Raw genomic sequence first — 21,189 nt, 5'->3', positions numbered from 1 at the left:
TAAATAAAATATTGGTCATTTGGTAGAAAGTTTGTAGAAGTAAAAAATTAAGGCAGAAACTGTCCCTACTTACCTTTCTGTCTTAGTATGTATTATACTAAATCTGTGTCACGAGCTGAGCACAGATTAAGATCAGAAAACCTGAACAGATGTAACAAAATGGGAATATGTAAAAAAAAATCACAAAATATCACTTCTATGACACTAATAATGTTCTATATTTGCCTTTCTTTATATAGTCTCTTTATATAATCAGAAAGATTTCCTGAAAATAAGTTCTTTGTTTTCTGAAAGCCCATCTGCTCTTGATGTGTGCATATTATCTAATGAGACTATTATAATTTTCATCATACACCCTGGATTTATGGAAAGATGCAAGTTTCAGCTTAGTTCTTTCTTGATGTAAACTTGCTTGACCTCCTCTCAACATAGTTAGCACCTATTAGAAACCAACATCATTCTCTCTGCACACTCCCCAGACTCAGTGAGTAACAAAATAAAGTCTTTTAGCCAACTTCATATCGAAAGGGAAAAGGTGAAATCAATGGAACAATAAAAACTGCAATCTCTTTTTGTCACATTTTATGACCTCATCACCAACAAACTCCACAAGGTCATCACTCCTTGTATTAGTCTGTTAACGGTCGGGGCACAATCACTGCTACCTTTTGAACTGGAATTTTTTTTTTTTTTTTTTTTTTTTTTACAATATTGCTTTTTGTTTGTTTTATTGGATGTTACTATAGGTTCTCCCCTTTTGTTTAAAATGAACCTCAAGGAAGAATGCTATCACAGAATGCAATAAACCCATTCAAGAAAGATACATATGGTCCTCCAAAAATATCATTTCAGATAACTTTCTGTTGCCCAGACATATCAATTCTTTATAGTTTATAGTCAACTCAAGTATCAAACCAAAAGTAGGCAAAATTAATGCACTCAACATACAGTTGACCTCAATTCCTATTGTGACTTCTTGAGACGTAGAAGAAAAATACTTTTCTAGGTGTGAAAAATACATAGTCTATGTGATGTTAGCATGGAGATAGACACATTTTCTTTCAATAAATAACAAAATTTTAAATGTAAACTGCCAAGATTGATTTGGTTGATTATAGCCTCTAGTTCCTTGTTAAAATAGCACAGCCAAGAAGGTTGTATTTTAGTCCAAAGTCAAAAAAGAAGTTACCTATCATGGTTTTTAAAGTTTACTTAGAAGATTTTATGTATTAGAGAACTGAGTTTAATAGTAACTTCAGAAATCTGCATTAATGAAATATTGGAAAGTTAGGTAGGAACTTGCAGATATAAAGACCCTGTGAATTATGCTCACAATTGTCCTTTCTAAATTAAGCCTCAGGGCGCCTGAGTGGCTCTGTCCATTGAGTGGCAAACTTCAGCTCGTATAGAGTCTGGCGGTTCTGGAGTTTGAGCCCCACATAAGGCTCCCTGTTGTCAGTGCAGAGCCCACAATGAATCCTTTGTCTCTGCTCCTCCTCAGCTTATGCACCTGGGCTCTCTCTCAAAAAATAAAAGCATTCAAAATAGAAAAATATATATTTAAAAATTAAGCATCAAGATATTTTCTGTCTTCTCAATATCTTTCAGCGAATGTTGCATTCCATCCCCGGAGTCTGTCTTCTACTTCTAATCAGAATACTGACTCTTCCCATCTGGTTGTTAAGAACAAGGACACCTTCAGCCTTTACTCAGGAATTTTCGCCTGCCCTTGACATAACTGAATCTTGGCTCTCATTCACAGTTTCTGTCTTTTAGGCAATCTTTAAATTCTTTCATCCTCTGTTTATCTTAGAGCCCAGACATCATCTGAATATTCACTTACCTCCTTGTTGCCAATTCACTATTTTTGCACCAACAGGCCCAAAGGCCTCCCATTTTGCATTTATGGCAACCGCCTTAGCTTGTATTACGGTTCATAATTCTCCATAGTAATATCTTACCAATTCCCTTAAATCTAAAAGAAAATTGGTAAGTGGGGATAGCTTTGCTTTTCATCTTAAGCCTTCACTCTGAAATTAAGACAAATTGAACAACTCCTACAAAGCCCTAGTTGCTGTTATATGAAAATAAGCCTCACTTTATCTCTTCTTCAGCTATGGGCTTTCAAGTCCAAAATGGACTTGAAATTGACTTTTCAAGTCTATTTGAATGTGACAAACTTGACTTGAAGTGGACCTGAAATGGACAAAACAGACTTTTCAAGTTAAACATCTTAAAGCTCTCATCTTTGCACAGAGCTTCCCATTTTCCCTCTGCCTTACTTCCTTAACCCCAGAACACCTGCTTCTGACTCCATCAGAATGATCTCTAGCACTCCCTTTCCTCCAGTTTCAGAAAAGAAGTGTGGTTTCTTCCTTTCTGAGCTGAACTCAGAAATGAGCTCTATATTAATTACCTATGTGACCCCAGGCAAGATACTTACGTTCTTAAATTCTCAGTCTTCTCAACTGTAACATGGGCTTATTAAGCTTCCATCAAATTAATTAATTAATGGGTGGGGGATGGGTGAAATAGGTGAAAAGGATTAAGAGAACACTTAATCTTGATAAGCAGTAATATAAGGAACTATTGAATCACTATATTATATACCTGAAATCTAATGTAACACTGTATTTTCACTACACTGGAATTAAAATTTTAAAAAATCAAAAATAATTTTGAAAAGAAAAAAAAGAGATAATAATTAATTAAACAAAAGAACATGCATGAATGCTTAGCAAATTTCCTGGCATTTCAATTATAATAAAATGCTGTAAATATTTGTTAGTCATCTCTTTTGTTGTTGTTGTCGTTCAGAGAAACGATCAGAAATGCTTATAAAAATTCATGTACCAAGGTTGTAGGAAAGTGAATACAAAAATGTCATGCCCTGCAAATTAAGGGAAGGGCTTTATAAAGGAAACCTGAACACCAAATACAGGAAGAGCCACTATTCACTGTATTATCACCATCCCAGGAAGAGACTTGCTGTGGACAGTGAGATAGTATTCCCAATGAGGGACAAGGCCCCCTGCCACTTTACCTATTTATGGTATAAATAAAGAAGCATTCTTTGGCAAGAATAAACAGGGAGGCCTCTGACATCAAACAATGTACATGTCAATTTTAGCTGCAAGGAGAATTTTCTAAGGATTCTTCTCAGTAAGTTAGCTTTCCAGGTCCTTATGAAAATTCAGATTCAAGCTTCTCAGGGAAAAGCACAACATGATCTATAGGAAACTGAGTTTCATTCATTCATTCCTGCCGAACAGGGGGAAGCCCATTCTCCTATTTGCTGTAATGCATGGTGACTTGATATTCTAAGGCCAGTCGCTCTATAATTCTTCTTATCGCTCTACTGAAGAAAGGTAGGTGAATACTGGAAGTGAAAATTTTCAATCAACTGGTAATAGTTTAAATAAGTTATACACATTTGGTGGAAAACTAAAGAGCCATTAAAAAGAGCTTCTTACTGAGAATTCAAATTTTGAAAAAGAAAACAAAACAATTCCGAGTAGTATCTCTTAAAATAACATAAAATATGATAGATATGAGAATCTGATATACTTGAAGTTTTGCAGAAATCATAATGAGTTTGCTTTTTAAGAAACAGTAAAAGAGGGGTGCCTGGGTGGCTCAGTTGGTTAAGCATCTGACTCTTGATTTCTGTTCAGGTCTCAAACTCATGGTTCGTGGGATTGAGCCCCGTGTTGAGCTCTGCACTGACACTGTGGAGCCTGTTTGAGATATTCTCTCTCTCTCTCTCTCTCTCTCTCTCTCTCAATCTCTCTCTGTGTTCCTCCCCCATTTGTGTGTTCTCTCTCTCTCTCAAATAGACTTAAAACAAAATTTAATCAAAAAAATAATAAAAGAGAGTAAACCTAAAAATATAGGATTTAACTCAACAGAAATATAATAAACAGTGGGAATCATACAAACATTATATAAAATATATGTATCAATTAAGGAAATACAGAGTGTTCTTAAAGAGAATCTAAGCACCCATGACTAGTATCATTTCGTATTCAAGGAAGTTTTAAAAAGAAGTTTAAACTTGGTAGCAAAACTAAAACTTGCGGAGGAAAAGGAATAGTCTATTAAACATCACTGTCAATCCTACAGAAATGTAAGCCTTTGTGGAATCTGATTGATTTGCACGAGTATTCTATCTCTGTTCTTAAAGCCAACACTACTGAGAAAGCCACACACACAAAAACCAAGCATCAGCAGGAGTAGCCGCAGCAACAACAATGAAAGCAGAAAAGAAAAGGCCATAAACATTAATTTAGTTCACTAGAAGCCCCATTATCATCACTGTAATCCTCAAAGTTAGATCACTCTGTGGTAGCTTCAGATTTAGTGTTAGAATCTTCTGTGAGTAAATTGAAGAAATCAGCTGCTATCATCTTCTGAGCAGGGAAATTTATTCTGTGTAATTTAATGTAAAAGAGCCTTTTATACTTGTGACCATTATACTCTTCCACATCAGCAACAGCAAGATACACTGAAAAGCCAAGGGTTGTTTTACAAGCTGGACTGCTTTATTGACGCTACAAGGAAATAGAGAAATTTGCCACGTAGGACACTGCACGCGGATATTTCCAAAGCATTTCCCCCCAGTTTGTATATATTGCTCCAAAACTGGACTTTTATACATCAAACTCAAACTCATGCTTATGCTGATAAGGGTCAACTCTAATGGTGGGTTAAAAAGTCTCTGAAAGAGACCTGTTTGTACTTTTAGTCTGACCTCGTATGATTTTGACTCAATCTACCATTCATCAAGAAGTCTCAGAATATTTGCAATCTCTACATCAAAGCTGAGAGATTAGGAACCATTATCCCTTTATGCTTGACCTACTATTCATCATGTTTAACGGGTCCTAATGTCTCCACAGGTGCTGGATTTCTTTAGCATTAAGAAGAATTCAAGGGGCGCCTGGGTGGCTCAGTTGGTTGATTAGGCTCAGTTGATTTTGGCTCAGGTTGTGATCTCATGGTTCCTGAGTTCCAGCCTCATGCCAGGCTACGCACTAGCAGTCTGGAGCCTGCTTGGGATTCTTGCCCACCCCACCCCCCAACCCCCCTCACCGCACGCCCTCTCTCTGCTCCTTTCCCACCCATGCTCATGCTCACCCTCACTCAGAATAAATAAATAAAGTTAAAAAAAAATGAAATCAACTTATAAAACATGGCCTCTAAAGTCTAACAGGGTCTGGGCTTGGCCTAACTCAAGAGTAACTTCTGGTGCTTTTCACCTTCTTGCCTTCTAATGCAGATTTACCTATAGTGGCTCCACCACAGTTCTTAGAACTTACCAGGCTTTTCTGATCAGGACCTTTCCTCCTCATCCTATCTATGCATTATGGCTGACTCAAGAAGTCTCTCCTGCCTTCCAGGATTAGGTTAGGCTTCCTCACTTGTTAGTTATTATAGCAACTTACATTTCTCCTCTGTAGCACTTTTCCAAATTTTATTTATTTAATTTTGCCATTAATGAATTAAAACCTTATATCTCTGTCCCAACCACTGACATGCAGATTTCATGAGAATACAGGCTGTATCTTTATATTTATTTCTACTATCACCAGTGCCTAGAAAATGGCTGTACAGAAAAGGTACTCAATAGTATTGACTGCATGAATTTTGGGGATGTCACTGACAAGTATTTGGCATATGTCAGCTAAGGACATCAACCTGGCAAGGTTATAGGAGCCAATATATGTGACCTCTGATGGAGTATCAGTCCAACATATTTTAGAGGAGATGTTTATGTATATATACACACTCACATTTAGGCATACAGAGGACTTTCCAGCAACTAAAATTCTTTTTTGGCCACTGAGGGGCCCAGGGTCAGTCAAATGGAGCCTGGGCAACAGTTTTGAGCACCTTAGTTTCCTAAAGATACATAACCAACTATTTCTAAAATATTCTCAGCATGCAACAGACTGGGAGGAAGCAGTAGCCTTATCAACATCATTTCTTTCTGGACTTGGAACGAAAACTCAAAAGACATAAGCAACAAAACAAGTCAAAAAGTTAAAGCCAACACTATTGGTATTCTAGGCATTGTAAGTATACTACAATGAGACTAACGAAGAAAATATAAAAGGTTTTACGATATGCTAAGTTCTGTGGTGACTCAATGGCACACATTAATGACATTAAAAATGACCCATTAATCTCAGGCAAACATTTAGGTAATATACTTGCTACACTAGGCAATATATACCTTTCAATTAAAAAGGGTATCTATTTTATATTTTAAAGGACAAAATAGCTGAGTTCAAGGCCAATAATGTAAGGAGAACTCTAGAATTTTAAATTTCAAAAGTGCAATTTGGTTATTTCATGTACCATAAATCAATGTCCTGTGTAATCAAAAAAGGAAAAATGAAAGTCTGTCTAAATTAATAATAGTTGAGCAGCCCATGTATATTAATCTAATCTAACAGGTTTTATTACTCTGCAGAAATTTTCTCAAGGCTTAATATCTCTTATGTAAAAAAGAAAGGATTGGGATTGATTAAAAAATATAATTGAGGAAAGTATTCATTTCAACTATAAATGAAAACTGGTAATGAATGAGCAATGAATGACCATGAGTTCTGTCATTGCTCAGTAATCATATTTAACAGAGAAATATAGTTCAGATTAAAATATGCTGAGATAGAGCTGGAGAGGAATTAAAAAAAATAAAACCTAGGTATTTTAATTTCTAATTAGGTGCCTTGAAGCAGTGAGCAATTTCACTGAGACTAAATTGCCCTTGCTACTTAAAGCCTTATAGCTAGATGATATGGTCTAACAACGCCAACAGTTACACAATTAAAGTGCCTAGGATTTTGTACATTTTAAAACATTTGAAAAAAGCTTCCAAGTACAGTATAATAATGGTCATTATATAAAAAAAGATAATATATGTTAAGAAACATATAAAAATATGGTTTTGTACATATAAATGTAGATATATATGTGGTATATATTTAAAATATATATAATACAATAAAACAAAATTGCAAAAGAAAAATTAGGCAAAGAGAAAAATGTCCCAATAAAAGAATATAATATGTTTTATGGTTAAACCACATAATGTGTACATTGATTGTTAGAAGAGAATCTCAAATGGATTGCATGTCTGTTGGCCAAGAAGAAAAGAAAAAACATATTAGGTCAATCAAAAGGGGTCAAAATTGACATCAGATATTTAGAGAAATTAGGAATATTCATGGTACATAGTCCAGAAAAATTCCTCCTATAGGTTATCATAGGGCACTGTCAAACAATGAACAAATCCTTACAGTGAAAATGACACAGTTGAGTTAATTAAATACTTATGATTCTGTGCTAGGCCACCTACTAGGCGGTAGGTATTTAAAAAGTGTGCACAATACGCGGGTGCGCACCTAACGTCAGCTGGTCTGTCCAAACCGCCTGAGAGCCAACCCTAGTCCCCCACGTGTACCCATTTCGCTTCAACAAGATAAAAGAAACTATCACGAACCAGGAAAAACTCGCCAAACTGCAAGCACAATGCGCCTTGGTGGGAAAGGAAACTGCTCGGGGAAGGAAGGTGGTTCATATAACAGGCGACAGCAAATGATAAAAAACTTCAGTCCACTTTAAAGATGTTAGGGGTAAACAGTATCTCGGGTACTAAAGAAGTGCATATGTTCAAAACCAGGGAAGAGTGATCCACCTTCACAAGCCTGAAGTTCAGGCATCTGGGGCAGTGAACACTTTCACCATCACAGGACAGAAATGCTACCCAGGATCTTCAATCAACTTGGTGAAGACAGTCTGCCTAGTTTAATAAGAAGACTGGCTGAAGCCCCACCCAATCGATCTGTGGCTGGACAAGCACCACTTACTACCAGAGAAGAGGAGGGGGAGGAAGTTCTAGATCCTGTGGAGAATTTTGATGAAGCTTCCAAGAATGAAGCAAACTGAACTGAGTCCACTTCTAACAAAGAGAGAACTTGATGAAGTTACTGGGAGCCACTATTTTACATTATGGCTGCTTTTTAAAATTTTTCTTCATGGATGTGGAAACATCTAGATCTCTAATATCCCAATATTTTAATATTTAATATTCTAATTTTTTAATGTTTTATTTTTTTATATTTGAGAGAGAGAAAGACAGAGTGCAAGCAGGGGAGGGGCAAAGAGACAGACAAAATCCGAAGCAGGCTCCAGGCTCCGAGCTGTCAGCACAGAGCCTAATGCAGGGCTCAAACCCACAGACCGTAAGATCATGATGTGAGCTGAAGTCGGTGTTTAACCAACTGAGCCACCCAGGTGCCCCTTAATATTCAGTATTTTAATATTTTAAGCCCAAGCCCCTTGGACACTACAGCTCTTCTCAGTTTTTGCTTATACACAATTCATCTTTTACAACTAATTAAGCTGAAGAAGCCTGGGAGTAAAGTTTGGGACAATGTTAATAAGGTTATTTGCCTAGTAAACAAACAAAAAAATGAAACATTAAAATATAAAAAGGGAGAAAACAAAAATTATTCAGCCATTAGATTTGCATTCTGACTGGGAATGTCATAAAACAAATTTCATTGCATTTGAGAAAAGCGCTGTGCTGGGGAAGACCTTTTTGTTTTTGGAACACACTACTAGCATGGTGAGCCTCACGGAGTCTTTGCTTACGAACGTATAAATATGCTTATAGGTCAATGGCGTCATACCAGAATACACCGCAATAGAAGCACATCTTTCCTCGTATAAAAAGGATACGTATCTGTGCATAGTTTTCTAATGTTCTGATATAACCAAGCTATGTCATCATGAAACTGATGGCTGGCACAACCTTCAGCCAATCATTCATGTTTCAGTCAGGATAGGTCAGATTATAATGCACTAACAAAGAATCTGTACATTACAATCACTGAAAATAACATTCATTCATTCATCTTACCCATGCTACGTATCAGACATGCCTGGTGTGGTATACACTACCATCTGGATGATCACCATGGCACGAAGAAGGGAGCATGGCAATACATATATTGACTCTTAAGCGCTGTTCCCTTGACATAATACATCTCACCCATTTCTTTGACCTAAGCAAGCAATAAGACTACAACTAAGTTGAAGATAATGATGCTCAAGAAGGTGCTGAGAGAAACTATAAGTGAGATAATATTTTCCAATGAAGAGTTGGAACACATTAGGGCCTGTGACTGAATACTTCCCGTAGATTTTAAGGAAAAAGTAAAAAAAAAAAAAAAAAAAATCAGTAATGATAGTAATAGAGGCCTCAAAGTTCTGAGCCAGATTGTATGGCTGCACTACTTTTGGCCTGTGACTTTTTGTTAGATAGGTGATAACAAAAGTCCACCTAATCTACAGAAAAGTCTCAATAAAGTACAGCAAAGGAACTCCCAGGATGCCTGTTTTAATAAATGAGTGACAAAACTTATGGCAAGATAACTAAATGAGGAATCTCATAGAATGGGCCTATTAGGTATAATTCTTTTAGAAGCTGTGTGATATATACGCAACATCATGATTTCAATATAAAAATTGATTTAAAGTCCTTTTTTTTCTGGTCGTAGTTAGACAGCATGGCCAGAATTACCTCATAATCAACACAAATGAGATTTAGTCAATAAGTCAATAATACTTCTATCACTGTGTTCATAAATTCAAGCACACATGTGTGCACAGGCGTTGAACACACAAACACACACACACATACACATTTCTCAAAGAGAATGCACTTTCTATAAAGGCATATTTTCATTGAGCACGTGCTAGATGCCAAATACTGGTTACCTGCACCTCATGTGGGAATATGATTCTCACTTTTGAGCAACCCAATGACTTACACAAGACTGAATATCACGAGGTCCAACCTGGGATTTCAATTTAAGCCTAACTTTAAAGCCTCCATTTATTTCTTCATACCTAGGTTAGATCTTGGCATATTACCTCAATAGAACAACTATTAGCAAATATACTAATTAAGGTCATGTTGACAACTACTTTCAACTAAAACATCTATTAATTTATACAGAGGTCTCCTTGGTTTAAACCAACTGGTCACTCCTGCCTCTCAATGAGGGATAATATGCTTGGGTTCTACAAGTACTCCAAGTATGAATTGAAAAGATTAACATTTCTTGCCAATGGGCACTCTCTGTCCATATTTTTACACAATAATTATCAGAAGGCACAGGGTCTTAAGATAATAAATGATCATTCCTTACAATGGATCTATAAACAGATCAGGATTAATGAACCTGCTGGCAGCTATTGGTTTTAATTAGCCCAAGTTCAACGGCACCAGAATCTTAACTGTCCAAAGATTTGGATTGTGTTAATACAGATCCCAAACAACTGCTTCTGTCAATTTAATAAAAGAAGTGGTTAGATTCTAATTTTAAAGCCAGCAGTACAAGTAACTTGGCAAAAAAAGTAAATAAATAAAATAAAATAAAACCAACAACAAACTTTAATTTTTTTCTCTCTCTTCTCTTTACCTGGCTGCAGGTAATCAAATCTTTTCACCTTACATGCCTGCCTTTTTAACTACTTTCAATGCTATCTCATCTATCTTGTCCCTTTATGCATCCCTTCTCTTGTATGTTTACTTTTTTAGACATGCCTGAAATTTCCTTCCTTTCTTTCTTATACTGCACAATTATAATCAATTCTCAGCTTGATTCCTGATCTTGGATGTCACCTCCTCTAGGAAACTCTCTTAAACTCACACTAGCTTCTAACCTCTAATAATATTTTCTGAGTATATTTTTAAAAACTTTCTCATACTGGGCTGGAGTTGTAAGCCTGTCCATTATTTTTCATAATTAGACTCTGAGCCACCAGAAAAATGAATAGAACTTGCAATCAAAGTATGTCTGTTTAATAGCCCACACTTAATCAAGTATTAGCAGACTAGCACTCGGATTAAAAGTCCTCCTATCCTTCAGCAATCGTCTGTTCTTCAGCCGAGACACATAATACCTGCACCAATGAAAAAAGTTCCTCTGCTACTTGTGTACTATTTTCCAATAGCCAGTCTGTGCTGATCCTACGCACCCATAAGTTCTCCTCAGTTCTCAAACTTGCCCCCCTAGGCTGAAGAATTAAACACCCAGATATTTAGCAGGAATCAAGAAGGGTTCCTAGAGAAGTACTTGCTCCCCTGGGGCAATTGTCCCCAAAATCACTAAATGAGGGGCTAGATTCCATGTATTCTGAGAAAGGGAGTTTTAAAAACCAGATCAGAGATGAGTTCCAGAGAACTGAGAAGTTCTGGGTAGGAGTTTAGTGTAACGAGCAAAGCTGCACCAGATGAAAATCTTTCACCAGTGCACAGTGAGAGCTTTTTTTCAGTTCTGGACTTGACAACATGTTATGAGTGGAAACCTTTCTTGTGTTAAGGTGAGAAGTCCCAGGGGTTAATGGAGGAAGGGTGGGAAAGGTGTGTTACATTTGGGCAACAACTGGATCCAATCCCTTAGAAAAGATGATTGGAAGTGGACCCTGAGATTCTGAGATTTGGCTCTCTTTGTGTTCCTCAAACCCCATGTCTAGCTCTTGCAATATATGGCCAACACTAAAGAAAAAGAGATTCCAGGGGCACCTGGGTGGCTCAGCCAGTTAAGCGTCTGACTTCAGCTCAGGTCATGAGCTCTCGGTCCGTGAGTTTGAGCCCCGAGTCAGGCTGTGTGCTGACAGCTCGGAGCCTGGAGCCTGCTTCAGATTTTGTGTCTCCCTCTCTTTCTGCCCCTCCCCCACTCATGCTCTGTCCCTCTCTCTCTCTCTCTCTCTCTCTGCCTCAAAAATAAACATTAAAAATTATTTAAAGAAGAAAAAGAAATTCCAATACACTCTTTCCTGGATTGTTGGTCCCTATCCACATTACAGTCCTCATGCTAAGGAGCTCCAATCTGCTGAGTAGTTTATATTTTTACTAATGCTTTTTTGTTTGTTTTTGAATCAACATTGCCAATGCTTTGACACTTAGTCCTGCCATTTCAGCTATGACCTTAATTCCCTTTCCTGGCCACAATTTGGATTTTCTAGCCTACTCTACTGCCTAACAACGGAACTCAGAACAATCCTTGTGGGAACTGGCTCAGCCCGAGAGACCCTGGTAAGGAAAGTCATAACTATGTTTCTTTATTGTTGTTCTTGCTGTTTTCTTTTGGTTTTGTATTTCCTCTTTAACAGATTGAAATGTTATTGAAATGCAAATGTTAGGTAAATTCAAGTCCATACTTATTAAAACCTATTGACTTCCTACCAGTTTTAGAATCTATAGTAGGCATGAAAACAAAAATAAGTTAATTTGTGACAGATCAAGGATACTAATGTGTATGTTTCTGACACCAAATCTTTTTCTCTGTCTTTCCCCAACCTTATTATACAAGATTACACCTTGAATTTCAATGGCCCCTCATATCTCAAATGTAATTTTTTGTTCACTTGTTATAGTCCTCAAATTAGTCTTTGTTATAATTATTACTTAATATAATCGTATCTTTTTTTGTATTATTCATGTGTCTACCAGTTGCTTTGTGTATTAGTCTGTTTTCTTCTAGCATTTTCTAGTTCTTTTAAATGTGGGTCTGTGAAAGGTAATTTTGCTGAATATAGATATGTAAGTTGACAGTTATTTTTCACCATCATTTTGAGGCTATTTTTCTGAATTCTTCTAGCCTCCATTGTTGCCCTTGAGAAGTCATTTATTCTTGTGGGTAATGACTCATTTTATTCTGTTTATTTTCCACAGACCTTCTCTGTTCAGTTGCACTATGTGTGTCTAGATGTATATTGTTACCAACCCAATTCACATCTCATTTTGCTTCTTCAGTGTGAATACTCATATATTTCTATTATGAAAAATTCTCTGCCACAAATTTCATATATTGCCTCTCCCCAAATCAAAATATTCTCCATTGAAAATCCTATTCAACATTATGTTGGAACTTCTCGTTTATCTTAGAAAATTCTCAATTTCTTAAATTTCTTAAACACTTTTCCATATATTTCTATACTTTATATGTATTTATAGACCTATAAATCTGTACACACATGGACACATTTTTATATTTATATTTCGCTGTATTCTGGGGAATTTTCCCCAAGTTGATTTTCTGAAACAATGGTTCTTGCTTCAGGGATAACGTGTGGCTTAGCATACTTATTATTATTTTAATCACTTTTTTTAATAGATTTTCTTTTGTTCTTATTTTTTAACTGTATTTTCCTTTTATCATAGTACCATTTTATTCCATTATGTATTTTATAACAGCTTAAGATATAATTCATATACCTTAAAATCTCATACCTTTTAAAGCATACAATTCAGTGTTTTTCAATATATTCATAGTTGTGCAGCCATCGCCACTGAGTTTAGAATATCTTATCACTCCAAAAAGAAACCCAATACTCATTAGCAGTATCTTCCCATTTCATCCAACTCTCAGCCCCTAGCAACCCTTAATCTACTTTCTGTCCCCATAGATTTTCCTATTGTAGACATTTTATATAATCAGAATCACAAAATATGTGATCTTTTGTGACTGGCATCTTTCACTTACCATGCTTTCAAGGTCTGTCCATGTTGTAGTATGTGTCACTACTTTATTAACTTTTACTGACCAATAATATACTAGTGTAGAGAGACCACATTTTGTTTATTCACTTGTACTGATGGACATTTGAGTTGCTTCTACTTTTTGACTAGTATGAACAATGCTATTACGAATATGGATTTGCAAATTTTTGACTGGACAGTGTTTTCATTTCTTTTGGATATATATCTAGGAATGGAATTGCTGGGTCACATGGTAACTGTGTATCTATTTAACATTTTGAGAAACTACCAAACTGTGTGCCAAAGTAGTTGCACTATTTTTCATACCCATCAGGAGTGAATGAAGGTTAAATGCCTCCACGTCACTGTCTACACTTGTTATTGTCTTATTTATTAACGTGCATTCCAGTAGATGCAAAGCTGTATCTCATTGTAGTTTTGACTGAGTTCTCTTAAGACTAAGGATGTTGATCATCTTTCATGTGCTAATTGGTTATTTATATATCTTCATAGAAATACTTATTCAAATCCTTTGCCCCAATTTTAATTCGTCTTTTCATTGTTGAACTAATTATTTATATCTGGATACTAGTCCCTTATTGGATATATATAATTTATAAATATTTATCTCATCTTTTGTGTTTGTTTTCTTTTGTTTCCTTCTATATGTTGCTCTTTGGTGCACAAATGCTTTGAACTTTGATCAAGTCTAATTTACCTATTGTTTTCTTTTGTCAGTGGTGCTTTGGGGTCATATCTAAGAATTAATCACTATATGAAGATTTATCTTATGTTTTCTTCTTTTATTGGTTCAACTCTTACATTTAAATTATTGATATATTTGTGTTAACTTTTTTATATGTGAGATGGGGTCCACATTCATTCTTTTGTATGTGTGTATACGTTTGTTTAAACAATTGTATTCCCCACAATCGAATTGTCTTGATACCCTTATAAATTATCAATTCACCACAAATATAAGAGTTTATTTCTGGACTCTATTCCATGGATATATGGAATATCAAAACTTCATATGCTATGTCTGTGTGTTGTATCTGCTTACTCACTAATAGTTGATTGTTGCTCTATTTTTTTGTAGTTTCAGAATGGGTGTTCACCTCTTATCTGTGATAATTCTATGTGTTCTAGGTTGAGGTTTTTATACTTTTATTTTTTCTGTCTGCCAAGTTTTCATGGAATGTCATCAACTCATCATCAATTCCCATCTTTATTTCTCCATTTGAAGTGTACTGAGTATGCAAATCATATAAATTCAAAACTACAAAAATATGTGTGACGAGGACTACTGTTATAAATTCTCAGAAGAGTCATTTTCCTACCTAGAACCCGGTCAGGAAGACAGACTTCTATGGTGTTTTCTAGTCAGTGTAACTTTTCTAACTTTTAAATCCATTTCACACTGAGATTAATTCCTTTCAGTGCCCTAGCTGTAATTCAAGTTTTCCATTCCAGCACTCCTTGTGAGAGACTAAACCTCAATCTTCTACACCTACAATAGGACTTAAAAAGCAAAGCCATTTCTTACTCAGATTGGAGATCTCCACACTTATACCATCCCAGAACAGCTAATTTATGTATTAAACATTCTTACTATTTTGGTTTCCAGATGTTTTCATGTTTATGGCATATGTAGATCTTCTTTGAGCTCAATATTTGTTATTTAGCCTATATTACTAGGTGTATATAGTGAGAGAGTTTTCATGTTATTTAGTCCATTGCTTTTCAATAGAAACTTTGGAATGATAAAAATTTACTTCTACAATGAAAATATGTCAAATATGTTCACCGCTGGTCACATGAGGTTTCTGAGTACTTTAAATATGAATAGCATGTCTTAGGAACTGAGTTCTAAATGTTAATCAGGTTTAATAAATTTGAATTTATTTTTTTAATGTTTGTTTATTTACACAGGGAGAGAGAGCGTGAGCAGCCAAGGGGCAGAGAGAGAGAGGGAGAGATAGAGTACCAAGCAGGCTCTGTGCTATCACTGCAGAGCCCAACACAGGGCTTGAACTCACAAACTGTGAGATCATGACCTTAGGCAAAATCAAGAGTCAAAGTCTTAACCCACCTAGACACGCAGGCCCCCCCCCGCAATAAATTTTTTTTTAATTTAATGTTTATTTTTGAGAGAAAGAGCATGAGCAGGGGAGGGTAAGAGAACAAGGGAGACCCAGAATCCAAAGCAGGCTCCAGGCTCTGAGCTGTCAGCACAGAGCCCGAAGTAGGGCTGGAACCCACAGACCAAGATATATCATAGCCTGAGCCCAAAGTCAGATGCTTAACTGACTGAACCACCCAGATGCCCCTATATTTAAATTTAAATTTAAATAGCCATGAGTGGCTGGGAGCTACTGTACTGAATAGTTTTGAATACAACTGTTCTATTGAAAGGAATGAAGGCTTTACATTCACAAGTTTTAAGTGAAATACTTAAAACTGCAAAATCATTAAGTTTTAGAATATTATCTGAAAAAAAAAGTCCAAAAGTGGTGTTTTTGTTTTTAGGGGAAGAGTTTAGATTCTGAACTATACTTCACACTTAAGGTCACTGAAAAATAAGAGTGCCCTTGGTATTGACCAAATCTTAGCCTGTACCATTGAGCTATAATCCCAGGGGCTGGGACTTCTTGTGGGTTGTGCCCAAACATAAAAAAATAAAAGGACATGTATCTTGTATATACAAGAATCTCCCTCTCCCTCTCTATATAACTAATATAACAAATTGGAGAATGTGTCCTCTTCCCTGATTTCAGAATATATGGAATTCGTTGCCTCAAGTAATCGGAAACATTCTCTGGGTTCTTATTGTCTCTTGTACTTCTTGCTGGCTAACATGCTCTGTGGTCTAGACTCATTTTTTCACATCTTTAAGTGTGAGTTAAGAGAGTAAAAATTTGAGGGAAACATCTAAGCTAAGAAAGGTCTATCTTAGGCAAAAGGAGTTCTCCTAGGGGTTAACTTCTGTTCACAGGATTTAATATCATTTTTTATACCTAAGTACAATAGTGGTAGTGAAAGGTCATTTAACATCGTTTTCTCTGCAGGGTCCCCTGAGGGAAAGCGGTTATGACAGATTTGGATTTCTGATTCTTGTTATGTGTTTATTGTTATCTTACCTCTAAATATATTTCAACCTGTTTCAGAATGCCTGTAGTCAATATTTGTGTTTGGATATATAATATCCATCCTGCTATCTTTGATTGTCCATTGGACAATATCCCTTCCCCTACTTTTAGTCCAGGTTATTCAGTATAGCTGCTGAACCTAGTCCCGGAGAGTGCCTATAACATAGACCAGGATATCAAAACTCAATTTCCAATTTTAGTTGGAAACTCACATATATTAGATTTCTAGCTGTAAGTATTATGTTTTATGAATTTTTGAAGGACGTAGGTAAAAGAGAATAATGCCGAGTTGAGAAATGAGAGAAATGCTGAATATTTGGAGTCCCTTATCCTGCCATTCCTAAATCCAGCTACATCCATAGACTTTTCAGTTGTATAAGCAATAAATTCCCTTTTGTGGTTAGGAAAGTTGGGTTTCTAACACCGGGAAAAAAAAATTCCTGACAAACAGAATTGTATATATTCTCCATTGTATTGCCTTTGTTCCCTTGTCAAAGATCAGTTGACTGTATTTATGTGGGCCTATTTCTGGTCTCTCTATTTAGTTCCAATGATCTATTTATCTATTCTTTCAACAATCCCACACTATTTTTTCAACAAACTCTTGTTATTCATTTTGACTAGTCCCTCCAAAAATTACCATTTTTTCTCTTGAATTAATATTTGTCAACTTTGTAACTGAACTAGACCATAAATATGCATCCCATGAGCTCTTTCTACTTCTATAGAAAGATCAATTTGCATATATTACATATAAAAAGTCATTCTCTTATTCAGGGAGACAAACACAGAACAAAACATGTAGTCTACAGATCATTTCAACAGTCCTGAAATTCATTCTTCCTCATTGGTCTAATATACTTTTTATGAATTCTCTAAAGATGCTTCTTGTAAATTCCAAGGGCACAGAGACTCTTTAAAGTTCCGATTCACCAAGTACCAGTTAAGATTATAGGAAGCGTCATTTCATCTCACTACTCTCAAACTCTTCCTTCCTATTTTTAGTTTAAGATGTTAGAAACTGAACAAAGTAATTAATACTCTCAAAGTGTCAACTCATCCCTTTAAGAAGTATGTACTATGCTGTGTTTTAGTAACAAACTGTACAACAAATCATCTCAAAACATTAAACAACAGGTATTTATAACTGCTAATAATTCTTAGGTTGACTGGACAGGTTTTCTGATTTGGGCCAGCTTTGAGAGCACGGGACGTTTTAAAAGAACCTCACTTACATTTTTGGAAGTTGTCAGCTGGTTGGTAGGTTCATCTAGGATGGCTTATCTCTACTCTACATGATCTTTCATTCTCCAATAAGATGGTCTAGGCTTCTTTACTGTCTCAGGGTTCAATCAATGAACACAAGCTGTCTCAGGGTTCAATCAATGAATACAGGCAGATGCCAACCTGTACACATCCCATTAACACAACAATTCACAGCCAACTTAAGTTTCAAGGGATGGAGAAAAAGATTCTGTATGTTGTGGGGAATAACAACACCACATCCCAATAGGGTGTGAATTCAGGAATGCAAGGCATTTGTGATTTTTTTTTTTTTTTTTGCAGTTATACTTTAGCTTGACATATCACAATGCATAATAATTCACTAGTTTCTCTTTCTTATTTTCTGAACATTTATTTTTTGGACTCCTGGTAGTAATACAGTCTCAGGGAAGGTAAAACAAAGGATTTATGATAGGCATAGTAGAATGGATAAAATGTGGAAGAATGAAATGGTGAGTGGTAAAATCCCAGCTTACCAAATTTCTATGATATATTTGAAATCAAATACATAATAAAAATTCATAACTTGGAATTTAGTAGAAAATAACAATAATGGTGTGTATTTGTAAAGTCCTTTATAATTCCCACATTTTCACATCGGTCATATCTCATTGTACACAGAAAAATCTCATCGCCAAAACGTGGAAAAGGTGAAGGAAAAAATCAATCAATGACTGATTAGAAGAGCACATGCGTACACCCATCTATGGCAATATTTTGATTCATGGTAAGTAACTTAGAGATAACAATGTTTTTAATATAATAAACAAATCAATCATAAGGTATGAAATATATATCCATCATCAGGTTAGAATGGAGGGATTCTCACGTGTTATCAGTAGTTACATAAAAGGCTCAGATTAACCAATAGGTAACTAATTTTGGGACCAGAAGAATTACAAGCTATGTTTTACTAGTGTTTTTATTGAAAATGTAATTATATTATGCCGTTCTTAGGAACTTGTCTGTGTTTCAAAATGGGAATTAAAGGTTTATCCCCCAAAAAGTTGAAAATGCATCTTACGCTTTCCTTCAATATGTAATACTATTTCATATTATAAAGGCTGAGCTATAAAATTTTGTCTTCTATTATAAATTATATAAATAATTAGCACTCCACTTTACTCTCACCTTTGAGTCGTATGTTAAAGCACAAAACTAACATGTATGCAGAAATACAAGATGTCAGAAACACTTGTTTATGATGCTGTTCAGGCAATGGTATCACAGATCCCTCTCCACATCCCTTTTAATTCTAGGTAAGAAAATTAAGAATGAACCTAATTTCAAGATACTAATGGGGTTACTACAGCCTGAGCTAAGTAGTGTACAATGCAATCAGTAAAAATTCCAGGTTATCTTGATCTTGTACAGGACTTAAAAGTTGTGAGGACTTTTCACATGAACAGTTCCCTTTCAATCACTAACCTTTCTTTCAAAGGCTTCTTAAAGAAGCCAGATGAACTCCTAATAACAGAAGGGTCAATCACTTTGGTTTGGAAAAGTAATCCTGAAGACAATGAGGATCTTCTCAAACTCCCATCAGAATGCACCCGTTTCAGGGGTGCCTGGGTGGCTCAGTCAGTTAAGTGTCAGACTCATGATGTCATGAGCTTACAGTTGGTGAGATGGAGCCCTGCATGGAGCCCTGAATCAGCTTGGAGTTCACTTGGCATTGTCTGTCTCCTTTCTCTCTCTCTCTCTCTCTCTCTCTCTCCCTCCCTCCCTCCCTCTCTCCCCCTTCCCCTATGCTCATTTGATGTGTGCACGTGCGAACATGCTTGCTCTCTCTCTCTCAAAATAAATAGACACTAAAAAAAAAAAAACTTGTTATTTACAAGTCTGACTTTCCTATGTTCTTCTCTTGACTTCTTCTATAATCTATCCTAACACCTCATATTTGGTTCTGGCTTTACTCCTATATTGCAGACTGGTTTTCAGTTCTGATGGTTGTTACCTCAGCTACCCGAGCTCAGTCTAGTTTTATTTTTAGTTTACAACACATGAGCTATATTGAACTCTTTTATTCCTGCCAACTTTTCTTTGGTTATTCTTATGTCCAAATAAGATTTTTATCTTTCCTTGAAATATTGATTAACAGTTTCAAACATAGCTGACCCTGAATGAAAACATCTTTGGGAAATCTCTTAAGGGTTTTATTATAAGCTACAGAGAACATAAAAACAAAACAAGACCTCTATAGGCAAGTATCTACACCTATGACACAAGGCAAATATGGAAGAAGAGAAGGAACTAAAATGATAATTAATTGAATGTGTCAGTCAACTTAATTGGGCTAAAAGATGCCCAGAATCATCATTTCTGGGTGTCTGTGAGGGTGTTTCTGGAAGAGATGAGCATTTGAATTGGTAAGCTGAGTAAAAAAGATCTCCCTCACCAACGAGAGTGGGCATTATCCAGTCCCTTGTGGGTCTGAATGGGGAGAAAAATAAAGATGAAGGAAGGGCAAATTTACTCCTTTACTGAACCAGAATATGTATCTTCTCTATGTCATGTATCTTTGCCTTTGGAAATCAGTGCTCCTGGTTCTCAGAGTCAGACTAGAATTTACAACATTAACTGTCCTGCCCATGATTTTCAGGTCTTTAAACTAAGACTGGGACTTACACCACTAGTCTCCTGGATCTTAGGCTTTAGGACTGAATTACACCACTAGTTTTCCTAGTTTTCCAGCTTGCAGATAACAAACAGATCATGGAACTTCACGGCTTCCATAATAGCATAAGGCAGTTCCTGTAACTAATTAATATGTGTGTGTGTGTGTGTGTGTGTATAAATAGATTTGTATATTTGTATGTATTCTTATTTATATTTGTATTTATTTTGTATCTGTATTTATGTCTGTATATAAATACATTTATATTTTTATACAGACACATATATATCTATATATACAAATATATACGTGTGTGTGGTGTGGTGTGTGTATACCACACCACACCACACACACCACACACACACCCTCTTAGTGCTGTTTCTCTGGAGAGTCCTAACCAATATACCAAACTTCTCAGAATGCTTGAGTTGGATAGGTAGTATATTACCTCAGTTAATGCTTGTATTAGACTGATGGGTTTTATATTATTTGTATTTTAAAGATAAGAAAGCAGATTCAAGAAGGTTAAATATTCTTGCCCAGGATTGTGTTATTAGTAAATGGTGGCTCTGACTTTG

General features: G+C 35.9%; 1 long non-coding RNA gene and 1 pseudogene across 1 annotated transcript in view; one reads left to right on the top strand and one right to left on the bottom strand.

The window, feature by feature from the left end:
* Positions 1-7,953, top strand: part of LOC132663377 (transcription factor BTF3 homolog 4 pseudogene) — a 38,040-nt pseudogene extending 30,087 nt beyond the window's left edge.
* LOC144614052 (uncharacterized) overlaps positions 1-21,189 on the bottom strand; it is a 425,367-nt gene that overhangs the window by 293,938 nt on the left and 110,240 nt on the right. The window lies entirely within an intron of this gene.

The sequence above is a fragment of the Panthera onca genome, chromosome D4 (genome assembly GCF_046562875.1).
Source record: "Panthera onca isolate mPanOnc1 chromosome D4, mPanOnc1 haplotype 2, whole genome shotgun sequence".
In the NCBI taxonomy this organism is placed as follows: domain Eukaryota; kingdom Metazoa; phylum Chordata; class Mammalia; order Carnivora; family Felidae; genus Panthera; species Panthera onca.
The sequence above is the reverse complement of the archived record's forward strand: the minus strand, read 5'-3'. Positions and strand labels throughout refer to the sequence as shown.